Source organism: Arachis ipaensis, chromosome B9 (assembly GCF_059453495.1).
Source record: "Arachis ipaensis isolate K30076 ecotype BB chromosome B9, ASM5945349v1, whole genome shotgun sequence".
NCBI lineage: Eukaryota > Viridiplantae > Streptophyta > Magnoliopsida > Fabales > Fabaceae > Arachis > Arachis ipaensis.
This window is the reverse complement of record NC_142444.1, coordinates 51,842,659-51,847,991: the sequence shown is the minus strand read 5'-3', so window position 1 is coordinate 51,847,991 and position 5,333 is coordinate 51,842,659. Positions and strand designations below refer to the sequence as shown.

Here is a 5,333-nt window from a genome sequence, read left to right as displayed (position 1 = left end):
AAGGTGGACTCGTTCCTTGTTCTTACTTTCTCTGTTTTTTTCATTTTCTCTATGTTAAGTGCTTATTTATGTTTGTGTCTTCATTACATGATCATTAGTAGTAATTAGTGTCTAGTTTGATTTTATCCCCAATTAAGTTATAGTCTATTTTTCTCATCATCAGCAAACATGAATAAAATATTAGATCTTTTGAATAAGAGGCAATAAAATTTTGAGTTTTTAATAAGAAAAAATTCTAATTAGTAACATGTGGTGGCAATACTTTCTGTCTTCTGAATGAATGCTTGAACAGTGCATATGTCTTTTGAATTTGTTGTTTAAGACTGTTAAATATGTTGGCTCTTGAAAGAATGATGAACATGAGACATGTTATTGATAATCTGAAAAATCATAAAAATGATTCTTGAAGTAAGAAAAAGCAGCAAAGAACAAAGCTTGCAGAAAAAAAATAGAAAGAAAAAGAAAAAGCAAGCAGAAAAAGCCAAAAGCTCTTAAAACCAAGAGGCAAGAGCAAACAGCCAATAACCCTTAAAACCAAAAGGCAAGGGCAAATAAAAAGGATCCCAAAGCTTTGAGCATCAGTGGATAGGAGGGCCTAAAGGAATAAAATCCTGGTCTAAGCGGCTAAACCAAGCTGTCCCTAACCATGTGCTTGTGGCGTGAAGGTGTCAAGTGAAAACTTGAGACTGAGCGGTTAAAGTCAAGGTCCAAAGCAAAAAGAAGAGTGTGCTTAAGAACTCTGGACACCTCTAATTGGGGACTTTAGCAAAGCTGAGTCACAATCTAAAAGGTTCACCCAATTATGTGTCTGTGGCATTTATGTATCCGGTGGTAATACTGGAAAACAAAGTGCTTAGGGCCACGGCCAAGACTCATAAAATAGCTGTGTTCAAGAATCATCACACTGAAATAGGAGAATCAATAACACTATCTGAATTCTAAGTTCCTATAGATGCCAATCACTCTGAGCTTCAATGGATAAAGTGAGATGCCAAAATTGTTCAGAAGCAAAAAAAGCTACTAGTCCCGCTCATCTAATTAGAGTCTGAGCTCCACTCAAAAACTCTGAGATATTATTGCTTCTCAACCTATTAGTCTTCTATTTTATTTGTCTAGTTGCTTGAGGACAAGCAACAGTTTCAGTTTGGTGTTGTGATGAGCGGATATTTTATACGCTTTTTGGGGTTAATTTCATATAGTTTTGAGTATGTTTTAGTTAGTTTTTAGTCTATTTTCATTAGTTTTTAGGAAAAATTTATATTTCTAGACTTTACTATGAGTTGTGTGTTTTCCTGTAATTTCAGGTATTTTTCTGGCTGAAATTGAAGGAGCTGAGCAAAAATCTGATTCAGGCTGAAAAAGGACTGCTGATGCTGTTGGATTCTGACCTCCCTGCACTCAAAGTGGATTTTCTGGAGCGACAAAACTCGAAATGGCATGCTTCCAATTGCGTTGGAAAGTAGACATCCAGGGCTTTCCAGCAATATATAATAGTTCATACTTTGCACAAGGATAGATGACGTAAACTGGCGTTCAACGCCAGTTCTCTGCCCAATTCTGGCGTCCAGCGCCAGAAAAGGATCAAAAGCTGGAGTTGAACGCCCAAACTGGCACAAAAACTGGCGTTCAACTCCACAAATGGCCTCTGCACGTGGATTACTTAATTCTCAGCCCAGTACACACCTAGTGGGCCCCAGAAGTGGATCTCTGCATCATCCATCATAGTTTACTCATTTGTTGTAAACCTAGGCTACGAGTTTAGTATTTAAACAACTTTTAGAGACTTATTTTGCACCTCATAACATTTTAGATCTAAACTTTGTATTCTCTGACGGCATGAGTCTCTAAACCCCATTGTTGGGGGTGAGGAGCTCTGTTGTGTCTCAATGAATTAATGCAAGTATTTCTGTTTTCCATTCAAACACGCTTGTTCCTATCTAAGATGTTCATTCGCGCTTAACTGTGATGGAGGTGATGATCTGTGACACTCATCACCTTCCTCAAATCATGAACGTGTGCCTGACAACCACCTCCGTTCTATATACGATTGAATGAGTATCTTTTAGATTCCTTAATCAGAATCTTCGTGGTATAAGCTAGAACTAATGGCGGCATTCATGAGAATCCGGAAAGTCTAAACCTTGTCTGTGGTATTCCGAGTAGGATTCAAGGATTGAATGACTGTGACGAGCTTCAAACTCCTGAAGGCTGGGCGTTAGTGACAGACGCAAAAGGATAGTAAATCCTATTCCAACTGGATCGAGAACCAACCGGTGATTAGCCGTGCTGTGACAGAGCGCGTAAGCGTAGTTTTCACTGGAAGGATGAAAGGTAACCATTGACAACGGTGATCCACCAACACACAGCTTGCCATAAGAGGACGTGCGTGCGTGAATTAGAAGACAGAGGATAGCAGAGATTCAGAAGACAAAGCATCTCCAAAACTCCAACATATTCTCCATTACTGCATAACAAGTAACCTTTAATTTATGCTCTCTTGGTTATTCGCAATTCAACTGATAAACATAACTGACTTCCTGACTAAGATTTACAAGATAACCATAGATTGCTTCAAACCAACAATCTCCATGGGATTCGACCCTTACTCACGTAAGGTATTACTTGGACGACCCAGTGCACTTGCTGGTAAGTGGTACGAGTTGTGAAAAGTGTGATTCACAATTTGTGCACTAGGTTGCCTCCCAACAAGCGCTTCTTTAATGTCAATAGCTTGACAGTGGGCTCTCATGGAGCCTCACAGATGTGCAGAGCTTTGTTGAGACCTCCCAACACCAAACTTAGAGTTTGGATATGGGGGGTTTGACACTAAACTTAGAGTTTGGTTGTGACCTCCCAACACCAAACTTAGAGTTTGACTGTAGGGGCTTTGGTTGACTCTGCTTTGAGAGAAGCTTTTTCTGCTTCCTTTCCATGGATGCAAAAAGAGATCCTTGAGTTGTAAACACAAGGTTATCCTTATTTAATTGAAGGATCAATTCTCCTCTGTCCACATCAATCACAGCTCTTGCTGTGGCTAGGAAAGGTCTTCCTAGGATGATGGATTCATCCTCTTCCTTTCCAGTATCCAGGACTATGAAATCAGCAGGGATGTAAAGGCCTTCAACCTTTACTAACACGTCCTCTACTTGTCCATAAGCCTGTTTTCTTGAATTGTCTGCCATCTCTAATGAGATTTTAGCAGCTTGCACCCCATAGATTCCCAGTTTCTCTATTACAGAGAGGGGCATGAGGTTTATTCCTGAACCAAGGTCACACAGAGCCTTAAAGATCATGGTGTCTATGGTACAAGGTATTATGAACTTTCCAGGATCCTGTCTCTTCTGAGGCAATGTCAGTTAATCCAGATCACTTAGTTCATTGGTGAGTAAGGGAGGTTCATCTTCCCAAGTTTTAATACCAAATAATTTGGCATTTAGCTTCATGATTGCACCAAGGAACTTGGCAGCTTTCTCTTCAGTAACATCCTCATTCTCTTCAGAAGAGGAATACTCATCAGAGCTCATGAATGGCATAAGGAGGTTCAATAGAATCTCTATGGTCTCTAGATGAGTCTCAGATTCCTTAGGTTCCTCAGAGGAAAGCTCCTTATTGATCACTGGACGTCCCAGGAGGTCTTCCTCCTTGGGATTCACGTCCTTCTCGTCTCTTGTGGGTTCGGCCATGGTAATTAATTCAATGGCCTTGCACTCTCCTTTTGAATTCTCTTCTGTATTGCTTGGGAGAGTACTAGGAGGGATTTCAGTGATCCTTTTACTCAGCTGGCCCACTTGTGCTTCCAAATTTCTAATAGAAGACCTTGTTTCATTCATGAAACTCACAGTGGCCTTAGATAGATCAGAGACTAAATTTGCTAAGCTAGATGGATTCTGCTCAGAATTCTCTGTCTGTTGCTGAGTGGATGATGGAAAAGGCTTGCTATTGCTAAACCTGTTTCTTCCACCATTATTAAAGCCTTGTTGATGCTGTTGATCCTTCCATGAGAGATTTGGGTGATTTCTCCATGATGGATTGTAGGTGTTTCCATATGGTTCACCCATGTATTTTAACTCTGCTATTGCAGGGTTCTCAGGATCATAAGCTTCTTCCTCAGAAGATGCCTCTTGAGTACTGTTAGATGCAGCTTGCATTCCATTCAGACTCTGAGAAATCATATTGACTTGCTGAGTCAATATTTTATTCTGAGCCAATATGGTATTCAGAGTATCAATTTCAAGAACTCCCTTCTTCATAGGCGTCCCATTACTCACAGGATTCCTCTCAGAAGTGTACATAAACTGGTTATTAGCAACCATGTCAATGAGTTCTTGAGCTTCTGTAGGCGTTTTCTTTAGGTGAATGGATCCACCTGCAGAAGTATCCAATGACATCTTTGATAGCTCAGATAAACCATCATAAAATATATCCAGGATGGTCCATTCTGAAAGCATGTCAGAAGGACACTTTTTGGTCAGCTGCTTGTATCTTTCCCAAGCTTCATAGAGGGATTCACCTTCTTTCTGTCTGAAGGTTTGAACATCAGCTCTAAGCTTGCTCAGCTTTTGAGGAGGAAAGAACTTGGCTAAGAAAGCCGTGACCAGCTTATCCCAAGAGTTCAGGCTGTCTTTGGGTTGAGAGTCCAACCATATTCTAGCTCTGTCTCTTACAGCAAAAGGGAAAAGCATGAGCCTGTAGACTTCAGGATCTACTCCATTAGTCTTAACAGTATCACAGATCTACAAGAATTCAGTTAAGAACTGAAAAGGATCTTCAGATGGAAGTCCATGAAACTTGCAGTTCTGCTGCATCAGAGAAACTAGCTGAGGTTTCAGCTCAAAATTGTTTGCTCCAATGGTAGGAATGGAGATGCTTCTTCCATGTAAATTGGAATTAGGTGCAGTAAAGTCACCAAGCATTCTCCTTGCATTATTGTTGTTGGGTTCGGCTGCCATCTCCTTTACTTGTTCAAAATTTTCAATAAGGTTGTCTCTGGATTGTTGTAATTTAGCTTCTCTTAGTTTTCTCTTCAGAGTCCTTTCAGGTTCTGGATCAGCTTCAACAAGAATGCCTTTTTCTTTGTCCTTGCTCATAAGAAAGAGAAGAGAAAAAGAAAAGAAGAGGAATCCTCTATGTCACAGTAAAGAGGTTCCTTATTGTTAGTAGAAGAAGAAAAGGAATAGGGGTGAAGAAGAATGAAGAATCCAAACACAAAGGTGATGATAGGAGCAGAGATGCGAGATGAAGAGAAGTGTTAGTAGATGAATAAATAATTAGAAGGGGATGAGAGGAGGAGAGAATTTTCGAAAATAATTTTTGAAAAAGAGTTAGTGATTTTC

At 40.0% G+C, this 5,333-nt stretch overlaps 1 non-coding gene across 1 annotated transcript; it reads left to right on the top strand.

Moving 5' to 3' along the window:
• The first annotated feature begins 4,442 nt into the window (after positions 1-4,442).
• On the top strand, positions 4,443-4,550 carry LOC148544639 (small nucleolar RNA R71). The gene has a single exon (XR_015900990.1). It is a non-coding gene; the product is annotated as a small nucleolar RNA R71 (small nucleolar RNA).
• Positions 4,551-5,333: the final 783 nt, after the last annotated feature.